The sequence below is a fragment of the Manis javanica genome, chromosome 2, assembly GCF_040802235.1.
Source record: "Manis javanica isolate MJ-LG chromosome 2, MJ_LKY, whole genome shotgun sequence".
NCBI classification, from domain to species: Eukaryota; Metazoa; Chordata; class Mammalia; order Pholidota; family Manidae; genus Manis; species Manis javanica.
In genome coordinates this window covers 119,333,481-119,351,824 of record NC_133157.1, presented here as the reverse complement: position 1 = coordinate 119,351,824, position 18,344 = coordinate 119,333,481, and the positions used below count along the sequence as shown (strand labels likewise).

Here is an 18,344-nt window from a genome sequence, read left to right as displayed (position 1 = left end):
CCAATCACACAAGGAGGGATACCTATGTCATCTGCTTTATCCACATATTATGCATAATAGACAGAACATGAAGAGTAAGCCTAGGATTATAATCACTCTCTTTTACTTACTTTGTACCCTCTGCAATCTCACTGAGCCCCGGGTTTCATCTATAAAAATGTTGGGAATAGCATCAGCCTCACAGCATTGACAGTAGAAAATAAATGTGAAATGTCCTACAACAGAGGTCTTAATACATCTCATTTGTTCTTACTAAAGTGAAGAATTGTTGACTGACGATATATATTTGAGTACAATTTTTTCATCAAAGCACTTCAATCATTTATTCAACTTCTACTGACCACCTTCTGTGTGCCAGGCACTGTTCTAAGCCCTGTGAGAAATCCTTGTTCTTTGTGCACATGAGCAGGAGGAAGGAGGTCTTGGTAGAGAGGGAACATGATACTATCCGTGGATATCTCCTCAGAGATGTGTAAATCTTGTATTTTCATATACCATGAAGTCATGTTAGCAAGGATTCTACTCTTACAATGATACCACAAGGAGTTAAATATTGCTTTTTTCATAAAACATTTCCTTGCCATCCCAAGCATTATACTCTTAAGTTCTTCTTATGCCTCTCACTTACTCATTTGACAATAAGTTATGCATTCACTTGTTCATTTGACAAATACTTACTGGACTCCTATCATAGTTGAAGCATGAAATAGATGGTGTGAAGAAACAGCATTATCTAATATTACTGCCTGGCCTCCAAAAGGGTTACCACTGAGTAAGGAAATTAAGATATACACATAAATAAATGTTAAAATTCCATAAAACCCACAGGTAATGCCATGAAGCTTCATAAGTGGAAAATATCACTGCTCAGCAGCATAAAGGGCTTCTTGGATAATGGCTTTAAAGGATGGATGGCATTTCAATTAACAGCACAAGATAAGAGAAGAACACAAGTTCTGGTCTTAACAGGCACTTATTCAGTGCTGCCTTGTATTGTTATGCATTCATGTCCACCTCTTATCTCCCCATCTTCTCGACAGGCTCAGTGACTGTGAATTACTCCACTGTATTATCCCCATATCACTTAATGCACAAGACTATTTACATATGTATTGATGGGTTGAATTTTAAGTCCAAATTGGACTAGCCTCATTCAAAGAATCCTTGAAGGTGAGAATCTATTCTGCTTTCTAATACCCAAGGAAGGGAAACCTACAACATCCTCAAAGCAGAGTAGCTACATAGGGGTCATACAACTATCTCCAAATTCCAAGGACTTAGTCACCAGTCGTGACATGTCTATATGTCAATCCCCAGAATATGTTTATGTCATACATGTGATATGTGCCTCTTCTCGTCTCCTATGTTCTTTGTGGCTTCTTGTTTACCTCAAGTTTGACAAGAAGTTTCAAAGGATTGTTGGCCAGGAGGTGGGGTCCTGGGCTTTGACACAGGCCATGCCTCTTACCTTCCTTGCTGGAATTTGTTCAGAGGTTCAAAGGCAAGCCCTGTTTCAGGGTTGACTTCATTTCTAAGGCAATATCAAGTCATACAGCAATGAATTAGCATATGCCACTGCAATTTTTTGGCAAGAATGTCATTTTTATGTAGTTAGAAAAGGTTATTACTATGGTTTTTGGATGGGAAAAATAAGTGGTTGGGGAAACAGGTCTGATATCATGTTTTCAGAAAATGTATGTGTTCCAAACTCCCAGCATCTATCTCAGCACAGAAAATATGGCTCTGATTTTCAATGCAGTTGATCAAGGGTCCCAGCTCTTTGGGTATCAGAGCCATAATGTCACATCAGCCAATCCACATATGGTGTGTTAACAGAATCAGAAAGTACTTCTCCCTCCTCCTTGGGGTGCTCTAGGATTGTTTTTGTTTTATTATTTTCACACTTTCACAGTGCGTTCTGGTTCCTTCTGGAGAGGCTGGAGGTAAGAATTCATCCTTAAAACTCTGGAAAATCTTCTATTATGAAGTTCAAACCAGCCGATTCTTATTTTAACGGCATGTTCTGGTTTTAAGCAAAGATAATGATCTCATTGAGTAAATGCAGACCAAGTTTCTAGCAAAGTCAATGTAGGTCAGTATGGAGGTTGCACAGGAAAAGCTCACAGGTCAGAGTCAGTGGTGCCAATACTTTTAGTCCCATAAATATGTCACCATGACTCATGCCTTGAAGGTATTACAGGTAGTGTTGGAAAGATATTGGCACACATCTATCATAAGTTTTGAGTCTTTTCCACTAAAATCACAAGTAAGTAACAAAAATTCTAGCCTTCTTTCACAGCACTAGAATTTAAAATGTGTTTTTCTTACCTATTAAGCAAAACAATCACTGTCTGTTAGAAGAAGCTTAGTATGCCTGGTACAATTATTTTCTCAAGGTCACATGGCTGGCTGGTGGTGGAGCAGCTCTCAGAACCCACACTCTCTAATTTAAGGTTCCTCAACTTCTCAGTAATATTTCTCACACTACCTCTGTGTTTGTGTGGTGACGAAAGCATAATGTTTGGTTTTACAGAGTTGCATCTCCTCTACACTGTCAAGCTCTGTCTGGTTAAAGGAGTGACAGCCCTGAAGATGTCCATGTCTTAGTCCCCGGAACCTGTAAATATGTCGTGCTACATGGCAAGGGCAAATTAAGGTGGCAAATCAGCTGGCCTTGAACTGGGACTATTACCCTGGATTATTCAGGTGAGACCAATGTAATCACTAGTGCCCTTACAAGTGAGATAAGGAGGCGGGAGGGTGAGAGGCAGAGTGATGCAGCGTGAGGAAGACTCAGCTGGGTATTGCTGGCTTTGGGGATGGAAGCGGGCCATGAACCAAAGAATACAGCAGCCTCTAGAAACTGGAAAAGGCAGGGTAATGGTTTTTCCCCTAAAATCCCCTAAGGAACATAGCCATGTTAACATGTTAATTTTAGCTCAGTAAGACCCATTTTGTACTCTTGACTTCCAGAACTGTAGGATAATAAATTTGTGTTGTTTTAAGTCACTTAAGTTTGTGGTAGTTTGTTACAGCAGCCATAGGAGACTAATACACCATCCAAGGGTATGTTCATTTCAATTTCCTTTTGGCACATAGGAAGGCACTAAATATGCTTCCTCCTACTAGGCAAAGAGGAGAAACACTCCCATGAATTACCTCCACCAGCAAATTCTCTGTGGATCTCATCAAAGTCAGTCTTTGGGACATAAGAGCCATCTAGCTCCATCAGAGCCGCTGGGTCTCTCTGCACCTGCCACAAACAGCATCACACCCAGACATGAGGTACAAACCACCCTTATCAGTCAGGGGCCTAGCAGAGAACTGCTGGCTCATTCGAAAAAGCAGTTGAAGAGAACTTATTATATCACATGTTTGCAAAAGGTTGGGCAGAGTAGAGTAATAAGGAAGGGAAGAAGCAGCACCCAGGGAGGAGCAACAGAGAGAACCTGAGCCCAGCACTAAAAGAGCAAATTGTGGGGTCCATTTCCAGGGCTCAGTGAGCACTGGCGCTGTGAGAGGGCTGTGCGGCGTGACCTGTGAGCCCCTGCCAACTTCAGATCATGAAGACAGGCTACCAGGGGAATAAATATCTTCACCATTCTCTCTTTCTACACTCAGATTTCCTGTCAGGGCTTCCTATGGCTGAGACCTAACGGAGATCAGAGGACAAGCAAGAGTGCTTGAGGTAGACCACAGAGACCAGCCTTCCAGGGCCCAAACCAGCGGGGGAAGGCAGAGGCACAAACCTAGAGGACTGAACAAAGAAAATACGACACCTACTTCCCAACTCAGTAGACCCTTCTCCCCTTTGCCGAGAACATTACAAGTCACATAACCCTCGCTTGTTTTGTTATATATGGAAAGATAATGTAGGATGGTCAAATGGAAAAACATCTCAGGAGAATTTAGGTAAAGCTCTTTCCACTTTCATGAACCCATAAAATGATTTCAGAATAAGTAGATAGTAATGAAATCTCCCTAAGTTAAAATGATTTTGGCACATTTGAGACTGGCTTAATGCAGGGGCACTACTCTCCAAGCTCCTCAAACATGGTCAGAATCACAGCCAAGGGTAAGATGCTGGTTGGAAGCACCGCTGGTTTGGCACAGCATGGCATTTCTTATGGTGGTATGATTTATGGTATTATGATTTTTTTTTTTGGCTAAAAAAACAACAGTAAATTCACTAAAATTTGTTTACTTAACCTTCTCCTCTGGCAGTAAGGCAGACTTTCATGGACTCTTCCCTGTTAAATTTAGAGAACTAAAAGTCAATGAAATCGCCTAAGGTGTAAGAATGAATCCAAGGAAGTAAGCTTAACTCACTGGGATTCTAAACTGATCAGAAGACATATCCCTCCTAAAAAAAGTTAACATAGACAACTGTATGGTCAAATGTGTCACTGATCTACAAACACTCCATTCAGTTCTGCCCAGAACCCTGGGTCCATATCCTCCCTCATGTACACTGCCACAGGACAGGGAGGCACATGGACGAAACTTGGAATCATCTCAAACTCTTACCCCCAGTGAGTATGCTGGATCCCTTGAGCGTTATTGACATGTCCAAAGAAAAGCTCAAGGGAGGGCATGTGAAATGGGCACACCCCACTCCACCACACTGAAACATGAGCCCCAGAATGTAGTTCTTTCCTTTTCAGCTCCTGGATAGAGGCAAAAAGCTCTGCTGCCTTTAATGCCCCCACTCATCTCCTTCTATTGAAGAAGAGAGAAGTTCACTTCTCCCAAGTGAACCAGAGAGAAAGAGCATGAAGATTAGCATGAACCCTGAAGTCTTGGAAGCCTTTCTTCATCCAGTGGCAGTGGTGATGCGTGAGGCCATTTGTCTTATAACGTGTGAACAGCCCACTGTGGGTTCAAGACAGTGAAAAAGAGATGTGGGCTTAGAGCCCTTGCAAATTACCCTCTGGTTTTCTAGCAGATACATTGATTGTCCTTTGGACTGGGGGTTATAGCACAAGAGACATTTACACATAGTAACAAAGGACCCAGTTCTGGTGGTTAAAATTACATAGGGGTCACAAGGAGAGGATGTAGCTTCATATCAAACACATGCAAAGACCCAAGTTTATCCTTATTCAGTATCCTAACCACCATTAGTTTCCAACGTGGTTATATTATTTCCATGCTGCCTCTCCATGCATAAGAATTGATGACATTTATTGTCATAAAAATGCTACATCTCACATTATTGAATTTTCTTTAAACCTTGATTTGACAATTCCGCAAGATGTTCATAACGTCCAAGTCTTTTGCAGAACTGCTCCACTTCCCACTGCCAAATATTTGGAAAAGGTATTCACTACCCAAATATACAATGGAGTAAATAAGCCAGAAAAGAATGTTTTTGTAGTTAATATATAAGATGATATTAACATTAATATGCTCTGAAGGCGTTTGGACCTCCGCTTTCTCCCACACACACTGGCTTAATTTCAGCTATGAAAACTTTTGACATTTAATCCACTTAACAAAAATCTTAATTTTCCTGCTGAAGTCTTGGTAGTCATTAGTGCTATTCATTTATATTTATAGTTTTCTTCTTCCTGGGTACATGGCAGTCTACATGTCCCCTTGGAATCAAATAAAACCATTTGAATTACTTTGGCCAATGAAGAGTGACTAGAACTAATGTATATTGACTCTTGGCAGAAGCCTGTGAAGTGTATGTATCATTCTGCTTTGTGGCCAACCCCCTGCAGTAGGTACCGGTGATACCTCAGTGGGTGGAGTCTCCCTCCATCCAGGTCTCACAGTGAGGACAATCTGAAGTGGGTCCCCAGTGGTGTGACATGAGCATATAGTATGAGTGAGAACAAACTCACAACTCGCTCTTGCCCTGGTTCTGTCTTCCAGATCTGGGCTTGCCCAGGGCCATGCCTTCTTTTTCATTTGGCTCAGAAGCCCTAACCCCTTGACTTGTCCTGACATACTCACCCCTTACTTCTGTCCCAGACGTCCCCATAAACTTTGCTCTGTTTCTATTATCCCAATCCCAATTTCATTCTGTTGAGTGAATTTGACAGTAAAGAAGGGTTTTTCCAAGGAGCAACGCAGTCATTATAGTTGCATGGAGCAGAATGTGTGAAGTTGCAGAGGTGAAGTAGGGTGGGTTTAGTAACCCAAATAAATTTGATATGAATAGTGCATAGACCACAGAGAGTAGAAGAGTAAACTAAAAAATAGAAAGGGACAGATTGTGGAGGACCTAGAAAACTATGCACAAGAATATGTACTTCAATCTGTGGCTAGTGGAAAACCAATCTTGAATTCTAAACAGGGAGGCATTTGATTACATTTGCATCTTAAAATATTGCTCTGGAGTCAATACAATGTGTAGTTGGAAGAGGAGTGAAGAGGCTTAAGGAGGAAGGAAACAGTTACCTGGCCATTCCAGGTAAAAAATGAGAGCCTAAACTTGAAGGATAGAACAGACTGCATTTGGGATATATTTGGGGGATATTTCAGAGTTGATATCTACTTGGATAGATGATAAGGGGAAAGATACATTGGAAAACATTGTCTCAGCCACGTCCAATTTGTAGTTTCCAAACACTGTGGGGCCAATACTTTTGAAAAATGAAACAAAGAAACTGTGTGTTTGGATGTTGCAGAAGTGTCAAATTGCTATAAAAGTTCTAATGCTTAGTTTCCATTTCTGTACTTACTTTGTCACAATGATAATCTGTGGTCCAACACTCTCCTGCAGAGAGCACTTAGGGTTGCACTGTTCTGAAAGGACTACAGAGGTTTTGCCTTTAAGATTCCCCAGAACCTATGGGTTCTTTCTTCCCATTTATTCCCGTCCAGGGATGTTCAGTCTGGCATCAGGGTAACAACTGTATTCTGAAACACTTATCTCAACTCTCTTGCTTTCATTTCAACTATCCTTTTCCATCCCCCAATCCAGACAACTTTTATCTATTTCCAGGAATAAGAAAATCTGCCTATTGGTATATTTTTCTATCAAAAGATTTTATGCTTGGTTTTCTGCTTTTAAAATGCCAAAGTTTAGAATTGTACTCTTATTCTCTAAGTTTAAACCAATTGGTGCAAATATGGTAAGGGAATCTTATTATTTATTAGCCAATAGCATATCACTATCTGAATTTGGGAAAGGTGCAAGGGAATGCCAGGGATGAAGCTTACCAGTTAATATCAAATGTCATGCTGCTAAATGCAATCAGTCACATAAAACAGATTTGCCCCTAGAACAGGCTCTGTCCACACCATCATTTGTAATTGTTATCATCTTGCCCATTGATCCAGAGTAAATTAGTCTGATGGTATTTAAGTAAAACAGATTCTATCCATGAAATTATGCAAATTCTAACAATGTTGACACTGGTCATACTGTGCAAACTAGTAATTAGACAATGTCTATGTGATTTTCTGAACTTTCAGAGAGAACATTAAACAGTAAGCCATTTGTTAATGGTAGAACATTTCTGAGGAAAATGGCCGGCAGGAGAATTGAGAGGAACAGATTAAGGTACACAGGGATGAGAATGAGAAGTGAAGGGGGTTAAAGGGAGCAGAGAAACAGATTCTTCAACTACAGGATGGAGCATCCTCTACCTTTAAATTCTGCTAGTGTTACTATCCTATCTAATTAATTATTCTTTATAAATTAATCTCTGTGTCTTGTTTGTGAAGATGCCTACTCTCTGTGAGCTTGTTCAATAATAAATTCTTTAACTCATAAGGAAGATTTCCTTGAAAATTTGCAAATTCATAAAGACGATCATAACAGATCATTTTCCCTATACAACACAGTTTCATATAACTGAAAAATTACATGTAAATGACCCAACTCTCAGTTGATGATCAGCTTCTGTCCTGGCTGCAACACTTAGTGAATCCATTTCACAAATTTTGCTTTTTCTGATTTTCATAAAGAACATATGGCTGGCTTGTTTATATCATAGATTCTAGTCACCAATGAATTTAACATTTCACTCTTTACAGAAAGGTCTATTTTTCTGGCTTAGAGCTAATACTTTTTTAGTCTCCTTCACTTACCTCACCATTCCAGAAGTTGTCTTCATTTCAGGCATCATTTATTTTCTGGCAGAAGAAAAAAATGTTCATGTTAATACAGACACGAGGTCCTAAGTGTGAGCCCTACCCCACACCAAAATGCACATGTCCAGGACTGCACACTGGCTTCTGGCACCAGTAGCCTTTAAGAGACTGAGACTAATTCACCAACCTCTAGGATTCAAATTAATCTTTCAGAAAAATTGCAAATTATTTCATGTCATGAACTGCTGTGTCACATGCAAAAGAGATGGCCACAAATGTTAAATTCATGAAGGCAAAAGTTCTGCTCTTGTTTCCTTTGAAAATAGAGCAATTTCTTTGAAGTGAGCTATACAAAAGCACAATAGCACAGGCTGTATCTGAAGAGGTCTTTTATTCGTTGAACAAAAATTCAAGATAAAGTAATATGAATCATGCAGAGACAATTTTGTCAAGGCCCTGCCCCCCAGAGAGCATATATCCTGCCTTGAAATGTAATCATTCATCCAACAAATGTTTGTTGAGCAACTGCTCTGTGCCAAGCAGTCTCATAGGTACTAGGCATGTAGCAATGCAGGTGATGCTACTGCCCTGCTGTGGGATGACAAACAATAAACAAACACGTAAAATGGTAGGTAGTAATAATGAGTGCTACGATAAAAATGTACCAAGGTACTGGTGATCAAGAATGACCAGAGAAGTCTCTTAAAAATACATCAGAAATCAGCAAACGATGGTCTGTGCCAATTCCTGCCTGCCATCTTGGTTTTGCATGGACCATGAACTAAAAAGAGCTTTTACATTTTTAAATGTGGAAGAGATCATTAGCTTTCCATAAGAACAGTTGCTCAAAGCATTGAAGACATTGCCTCTTGGCCTGCAGAGCCCAAGTTCTTCACTATCTGACAATTTACCAGAAAAGTCTGCAGATCTCTGGATTAGGTGGCTGTATGAGACTTTCTGTAGAGAAGATACCCAAACTGAGAGGTGAAAGGGAAGAATCCACCATGGAGAGAGAGTCAGTGTAAAGATCTCATGGTGGGAATGGTATGGACATAATCCAAGAAGAAAAAAAAAAGACTAGCGACACTAGAGGGTAGATAGTGGGAAGAGTTCAGAGGTAAAGTTAGGGAGGGAGAGAGGGGCTAACCAGTGCAAACCAGACCTGGGTAAGATGAGAGAATTCAATTCAAAATACACAAAGAGAGAAAATGGCAATCCCTAATGGCTGCATGGTACTTCATCATATTGATGTGTCTTATTTTAAATCTACTTCAGCTGTTCCCAGATTTTCTAATTTACAGATAAAGCTCTATAATATCACCACGTGAGTATTTTGATGAACTTCTGAAAATAAATCAGTAAGGTAGATTTCTGGCAGTGGGTCCAATACTGTGGACATTTTTAAGCTTGATAATAAAGTGAGTATCATGGAACAGGTTGGAACAAAGGAAAGAGGAAGACATTTGTGCTAAAAATGATGTGAGCAAAGGCTGGGAGTAGGAACCTTGTTGGCGTGCATAGGACAGACTGTCAACACTGGGTGTGCAAGAGAAAAAAAAAAGTGTTATTTAATTGGGAAAAGGGGGCACCATAAGTACCACTGGTTTATAGAACAAGGAGAAGGTCTTGATATCAATGGGTGCAATCAGACAGAGCAGGACAGATGGCCACAGTGTTTACACGTTCCCTGCCTCGGGGACTGATCTGAGATGAAGAGGGAAGAAGGAATCATTGCTTTTTTGGATCTTCTGACACATTTCTTAAGAGTTGTCTTGTCTTCAGATGTGGACTATTGGAGGGAAAAATGGGACCTCTTCTGAGTAGAAGACCCAGTGAAAAATGCTTACATTGGTTATGTAAATTTAAATGATGACCTTCTCAACTCTGTCTTCCTCAACTTCAACTGTTTCATACACATTCATTGAGCTTCTGTTGTAATATGGAACTAAGAGTTTCAAAAGTGGGGAGAAAACAAACTGGGCTGCTGCCCTCAGTGAGCTTACAGTCTAGCTGGTTTCCCCCTGAAGAGTTAGTGGCCTCCTTCTTGGTGGGGCTTCTGCCCATCTGCACCCCTCTGGTTCCAGCACTTCTCACACACATTTTGTGATGAATTTTTCAGATCACCCCCACTAATGAGCATTTGGAAGATAGTAATTCCATCTTATATATATCATATCCCTAGCGTCACATCTAGCTGTTGCATGATACATGAATGACTTTACTTCCATGCTTTACATTAGAAGTATCTTCAAATGGTTCTGTTGTTTGAAAACATGATTTTTAATGGTAGAGTAATATTCCCTTGTACAATAAATTATTTACCATTTTACAACTGTTGGACATTTATGCCATTTCTAATTTTTCATGTTTTAAATAATGCTAAGATGACTAACCCTGTATGTAAATACTTAACTACATCTATTTATTCTGTGACATTCATGCATTCCTGGGAGGCCACCTAGCATAGTGGTAAAGAAAAAAAAAAATTTCCAGATTTTGAATATACTCTTACTCTAATTTAGAATTTAAGATTTCCGACTAACTATAGCTATGTGCCCTTAGGTAGTTACTTAACCTCTCTGAGTCTCAGAAATGTATAAAAGGAGAGGATATTTCTGTGTATACACATTTATAAGTACACATTATATGATGTAATAAAAGTAAATATATCTCCTGTATTAGTCATGTCCATACATGCATACTATACCAGCCCTTATTTTATTTTATTTTTTTCAGTGGGTTTGGGTGGGACCTGAGAATTTGACTTCCCCGGTGGGGCTGCCAGTCCTGTTGGCCTAGGGACCACACTATGAGAACTGCTGCTGTGCTATATTCCATTTACTCATCCAGCCCCACTCTGGGTGGGCAGTACCACTCCCAGCTTAACAATAAAGTCCCAACAGGCCAAGTGACCTTGTGTAGACCAACCCTTATTTTAAATACCTATTTCAGTGCAGCTGAAACAAAAGTTAAGTGCACACCTGGGGGTTTCAGACATTTTCTTCAATGTGACAACTGTTTATGTGTTCGAATAGATGAGGAAAGGTTAGAAACAAGTGGTATATTTCACTGAGTGCTGTTAATTGAGTGATTTTGCTAATTAATATACTACTTCCTAACAGTGGATGAATAGAGATGTTAATTGTCTTCTTCGTTACAAAGATGGGGTTAATGCCAAAGACTTCAGACAAATAGCACTTAACCCCTGAACTCTGGATAAAGAGGGAGATGGATGTTTGCTTTTGATCATCCCTGTCTTTTCATGATCTGAATCAATGAGTACTCCTTATAGCTTTGAGTCATGGTTCTAATTAGTAGTTTTCCTGGTCCTGGTTTACAAAGTAAAAGATAAATCAAGTCATATCTGTAAATTCCAACAAGCTTTCTGGGCTCATGCCATCTCAATAAAATTGCTTAAATGCCACCTGCTTGTTGAAATGCTTTCCCTAGGCCAAAATATTTATACTAGCAAATTCAATTACATTTGAAAGGGAAGGGTATTTTTAAGCTATGAATATATTACATAATGCTATTATAAATAATGGGATACATGATAAGTAAGTTCATAGCTAAATAGAGAAAATGTATCATATATGTTAAAAACTTAAAAATAAAAATTAATCGAATGTAATAATTATGAAAGGACAGTGTAGGTGGCACGTATAATCCAGAAAAAAATATTCAGAGGAATGATCACCCACAAAAATCCCTTGCTTTGCCAAGGTACAGAAATCACAACATAGCAAAGTGAACATTGGCCTTGAGTTCTGCCCAAACATTTAAACCAACCACACAAAATAAAGACAACTTTTTATTCCAAACTTGTAAACTCCTCTACATGGTAATTTTATTTTTGCTTGTGAAAGGCAGTTGGGATACCTGAATTATAGATCAGCAGTGCAATTTAAGAATTGCCAAGTCTCTGTTCTGCGTATAACCACAGTGCCTACTCAGTGTGTTGCTTGAAAGGGTCATCTGCTCTTTTAATTGCTTAACTGGTGTGCTGTAGTGATTGCCCCGCCAGACCATAAACCCCATGGAAGCAGGGACAGGCATCCACCTCACCTACATAATGTCAGCATCTGGAACAGAGGGCATGCTCAGTACATATGTGCTGTATGAATGGATGGATACATGAATGACTTGGCGTGTGTGTCTCCTTCACCCTCCCTCCTAAGTCCATGAGATCATTCTATTTTCTGTCTTTTGAAGGTTACAAATTTCAATTCCTATTTTCTGAAACTGCTTCCCAAGTTTGTCCTAGTAATACCCCAGTTTGTAAAGGGCCTGCAATCTGCTTCCAAATGAAAGTCATGGAGGGGATCAAAATGATTGATCAGCATTAGTAAAATTTATTTAAAAAATAGTATTAGGTGTTAGTGTAGCACACTTAATTTGTAGTACTTGATAATCAGTATCACAGTACTATATGTAAATATACACATGTTTAATTGAACATACATAGGCTAACAACTCATTAATACACCCATTGGTATATTACAGCTTTTTGGTATCCAAAGTGAAGCCTCTAGGCTCCTGTGGGACCTTAAGAACTATGAATTACTAAGGGCTGCCTCGTCCCCAGGTGAGCAATTTTCTCATCAGCAGGCAGCACCAGACCCACTCTTGCCTGATTTGTGGCTCTGGAGACCCAAGAGGCAGCAATTGCAAGGATGTTTAAGTCAGGAAGATTGAATGGGCTGCCTCCATGGCAGTCCCTAGAGTTGCAAAAAGCGAAGAGGGAAACCCCAGGCTCCTCTTTAAAAAAAATTCAAGTCATTGCCAGTTTAGAAGCAGCATATTTGCTTCACATGCATCACAGTCTTTAACCTCTTATATTGAACAGCAGAATAATTCATGTGAATCCTAGCACCACAAAAACCATCATCTAATCCTAGACATTTTGTTTTTCCCATTCTCTTATGTCATGGAGACCCATTTAGTGCTATAATGATTTTTTTGATGTCTTTCTGAATGTAATTTTATTGGCCAAAACAGTTACTTCATAAATATCCACTGCTTCTATTTTTTTTAATGTTTCACTTTATCAGTAAGCAAAGAAATTGCAATATCTCTAGTCTGAAGGAAGGCTGCTTTAGGAATCCTCAGCTTCTGTGTAGGGTAAAGGACAGTTTTGGGGACTCAGGGTGCTAGGGAGTGAGAGTTACTTGGTTTTGTCATTTTCTCATTTGCTCGTTCACCTGAAATGATGTATCACAAAATCATCAGATTCCTTTGTATCTCAGTCTCATCACCTCTCCAATGAAAAAAAGATTATTTCCACTTATTTCACAAGGATAAGGAAGTCTGGGAAAACGTCAAACACAGCCTCTAAGAAAAGTGTCTCCACAGACTAGTTTGTGGCTCTAACAGGCCTCACGGGCAATGCATTGCAGGACTGGGCAGTTCAGCGAATCAAGCTGAACTTTTTCATGACTGTCCCACCTCTTTCAAGTTTCAGAAGTCTCTGGTTCTGTTGTCTGGATCCTAACTTTTAAGCTTTCTATTTGAGTTTACTGTATCAGGGGCTCCACATACTAGGCTGTGAAATTAGCCAGTGTATGTTCAAATACTCATTCTTTATCGCTTGCTTGTTGTATGACTTTAGACAAATTTAACCAATCAAAACCACAGTTTCCTCACCTGCTAAATGAGGCTGCTAATACCATAGAAGAGTGCAGTGATTACTCAATAAATCACAACATATTATTAACATCCCTTAGCTTAGTGACACAGGTATAAACGATGTCAGTACTACTGGGTTAATGAATGGTAAATCAAGAACATTTTTCTTCCTACCTGGGTCCATGTATATGCAAGTGTTCCTAGGTGAGTGGAAACAACTGTATGCTCTGTCATTCTATGTTAAAGTCATCAACAACAGGAAAATTAAAACTGCAACTAAAAATTGGAAGTAAGCTTCCTATTTTTCTTTCCTCTACTTTTCAAAGTCTAGATCACTAACAGTTACATACTGAAAGTCTATATTATATTCTGCTGCCATGCTTACATAATAGGGAAAGAGGAAATGTTATAAGGCTGAATTTCTCAAAGAAAAGAAAAGGCTGATATGCATCAGATGATTTTTTTTAAAATAGCACCTACAATAAGGTGGCTAAGACTTTAGAGCAAATTATACTAGCTGGAAAAAAAAAGGTCTTTCAGTTTTAAACTCAGCCATGAATGGGACCAAAGTGTTTCAACAAGAAGGAGAAGGAGTACCTTTAGCAAAAAAAATATCATGACCACCAATGTGGAGAGAAACATTAACATGAAGTATTTTGGGACACTGGATATAGGGACTTGGGAGGGACTGACTGGATGTAGATTAAAGGCACTGTTGTGAAATTATGGGGCCCACATCAGATCAGAGGGCTGGGAGGGCTGGCCCATCCAGTGCCGAACCTGATGTACCATTCACAAGAATTGGGGGCCACTCCAGGCACTTGAGGGCAGTGAAAAAGCAAATGTCTTAAGAAGTCTTTGTATGCAGAATGGGGTAGTAGAAGAGACAGAAAATGGGACTGGTTAGAGGTGGGGCTGAACTTTTCTAACTCATAACTCATTTATGCAGAGAAAATGTATTTAATTAATTTCACCTTTCTAAATCTACAGATTACTGGAGAAAAGGTAGACTAAATGCTTAATCTGGTTTAAATTGAGTCCTTTCTAAACTGTTCTTATGTCTATTACTCAGTATCTCTTGAACAATGAGATCATTGTCAGACATTCAAATTTTAGCCAATGTGCTGATTGTACTACTATACAATCCCTGAGATTATCTCCCTCTCCTTTTCTTTCCTAAAATGATGTTCAGGTGTATGAAGGGAGGAGGGTGACCTGTGTGTCCCAGTGGCTTTAGGGAGGAGTAAGGGTGCTTTGTGTTGGTATCATATGGGTATTCACTGACCTGCACCTGTTGATCTCAGGGCCAAAGTCCTCTCTCTACTTGTATGCTCCTTGCTCACTAAATCTGCTGCTGGCACATGCCTTTCATATGCCTTATGATCTGATCTCTCTCTGTTTGTTCAGAACCCAGAAAGATGCCCCAGCTCACTCGGACTCATTCTTGACTTACTCCAACCACAGACAGTATCAGTCACACCATCTACCAACCTACTTACCCAATGAGCTGCCCCTAGCCTCTCCCTGCCACGGTGTGCCCAGCAATAGACCACACTTTCTTATCAGGGTTTGAACCAGGTTGAAAAAGAATGGCTTTGGAAGGCCTATGAAAAGGCATGAGAACACTAAGTCTCAGATGGTCCTTCTGTTTGATATGCCATGCCACCTAGTTTAATTTGCTGTGACTATACTCCAGATTCACACAGGGCTTCTCTGCCTGCTCCTAGCTATCAGAACCTAAACTAGAGAAGAAAGAATCTGAACCTCAATTATTTTATTAATGGACAAACTTATAAGCTTTATTGAGTGACATTAAAGATGACTGAATAAATGGTGTAATATATCATGCTGATGAATCAGGAGACAATATCATTAAGATATTAATCATTACCAAATTGGTTTATAGTTACAATGTAAACAATATCCAAATACAGCAATTATTTTGTGAAACTTGGCAAGCTATTTCTAAAATTAAACCTTCAATGAGATAGTAGTACAATTACCACATTTGCTAAAATTTAAATGTCTGACAATAATAAGTATTGACGAGGGCATAGAGAAATGGAGTCTATCCTAAACTGTGGTGGCAGTGTTAATTGTCCATTTTGGAAAATATCTTGGCATTACCTACTCAAGTTAGATAAATCAGTGTTCTGGGTTGAACTCCATCTCCCAAAAAGATATGTTCAAATCCTGTCCCGTGAACTTATTTGGAAATAGGGTCTTTGCTGATGTAATCAGGTTAAAACAAGGTCATACAGGATTAAAATAGTCCTTAATCCAATGACTGATATTTATGTCAGGGTAAGGAGAGGGGCTGTATAGAGAAGAGGCACACAAGTCATGTGAAGACACAGGCAGTGATTGCTACGGTGCCACAAGTCAAGGATCTACTCCAACCACCAGAAGTTAGGAGGAGGCAAGGAAGGATTCTTCCCTAGAGCTCTCAGAGAGCACAGCCTTACGGACACTTGATTTCAGACTTCTGGGCTCCAGACTGCAGAGGAATAAATTCTGTTGTTTTCAATCACACAGTTTGTGGGGGGTTTTTTGTTACAGGAGCCACAGAAAACGAACACAATATGCATATCCTAAAATCCAGCAATTCCACTCTTTGGATATAGAATACAGCATACATTTAGAGTAAGATTTATAGCACACTGTTCATAAGAGCATCCGACTGGAAATAACCCAAATGTTCATCAATGATAAATGGATAAACTTCACTCATTCACTCAACACTATGCATGGAGTGCTTAGTATTTAGTAATGCGCACCATTCTAATCCTTTGTAGAACTTACATTCCAAATGGGGGAGACAGAGAATAAAAAATATACATGTACAGCACAAATTATATACACTAATAGAAGTTTATTAGAGCTGTGGAAATGCAAATGTAGAACAAGGTAATAGGAACTGGATGTTCCAGGTGGGTTCAAATTTCAACATATCAATTGTCCTCCCAAAATTCACATGCTGATGCCCCAACCCCCAAAACCTTAGAATGTGGCTGTGGTGAGGAATAAGACCTTTAGAGGAAATTTTAAATGAGGCCCTTAGGCTGGGTCCTAATCCAATTTGATGGTATCCTTATAGAAGGACACACAGAGATGCACTGGGGATTGTATACCTGAAAAGAAAACATAAAGAGAAAAAATAAAATGTTTGTTAAAAGAAGGCAGAGAAATTTGAATAAAAGGACAAAGAACACAAGATACAATTAGAGAATGAACAGCAAAATGGTAGTCTTAAAGCATACCACTAATTGTGTTAAGTACAGAGGAATGAACACTTCATTGTGAAATCAGTCTGAATAATAAAACAAGACACAACTATGTGCTGTTTATAAGACATATACTTTATAAGAACAGTGATAGGTGGAAAGTAAAATGTTTAAAAAGATTATGCAAACACTATAAAAAAGCTCACGTGGCAATCTTAATATCAGACAATATACTTCAAGACAAGGAAAGAGCTTTATCAGAAATAAGAACTTTTCAAAATGATAAAATATTAATTTCATGAAAAAAAAATAACAACCTTAAGTATGTTTGCATCTAATGATGTTGCTTCCAAAATCTGTTGTCTTATCAGCAGGATTTGGCACAAATTATCACACATTCCTCCTTGATATCTTTTCTTCACATGGCTTCCAGGACAGACACTGCCATGGTTTTCCACTGATATTTAACACTTCTCACTGGCTCATACTCTTCAGTACCCTTCTGCCAACATCTCTCCTCTCATACTTCTTAATATGGACATGTCCCAGGGCTCAGTCTCTATTCCTCATTTTCTGGGTCTACATTTACTTCATTGATATTCTCATCCTATTTTAAATATCCCTACACTGACAACTTCCAATCTACAGACCAAATTTCTCTCTAAAATTCCAGTCTTGTATATCCAAATGCTTATACAAATCTCTATTCAGTTATCTTATAATCATCTTAAACTTGACCAAAATGAAACTAATTATTCAGCCTCTGCTGCAGCTTCTCCATATTAATTGAAGGCAGAGGCTGGAGTGATGCAGATAGAAGCTAAAGGATGCTGAGGATTGTTAGCAACCACCAGAAGCTGGGGAAGTGACACAGAACAGATTCTCCCTCAGAACCCCCAGAAGGAACCAACCTGCCCACACACCTTGATTTTGAACTTCTAGCCTCTACAACTGCAGGAGAATACATTTCTGTTGTTTTAAGCCACACAGTTTATAGTAATTTGCTAAAATAGCCCAAGGAAATTCATAGAGCAGTGAATCCTCTCCTTTAAAACAACCCAGGGGAAGGAAAGCAAGACAAAAATTCTGTGTTTCTTTTCCTTTTTTTCTCTAATACTGATAATGACTTGTAGTACTGTAGGGAAATGATTTTTTTTGTGTGTATATGTACAGCACATGTATCTATAAGGGACAAATTTCTAACTATGAAAATAAAAATAATAAAGACTCAAAGGTGATGTCAAAGTGCTTTGACTTAAAGACTGGTGGACAATAAGAAAATATTAGGTACAGGAACTGTTGGATAAGATTAGCAGCTTGATGAATGTGTCCATCTTGAGAGAGTTACATAAGGCAAGTGAAGAAATTGCACACGTAGTTAGGAAGAACACAAGTGTAAGTCACTAATTACCAGAATACAGCTTACTGAGAACCATCCAGCACCCT

The 18,344-nt window shown here is 39.2% G+C and overlaps 1 long non-coding RNA gene across 1 annotated transcript in view; it reads right to left on the bottom strand.

Moving 5' to 3' along the window:
• LOC108405354 (uncharacterized) overlaps positions 1-18,344 on the bottom strand; it is a 108,843-nt gene that overhangs the window by 75,322 nt on the left and 15,177 nt on the right. The window contains exon 2 of the long non-coding RNA XR_001855163.3: positions 8,047-8,091. This is a non-coding gene — a long non-coding RNA (uncharacterized lncRNA). The remainder of the gene's footprint in view (positions 1-8,046; positions 8,092-18,344) is intronic.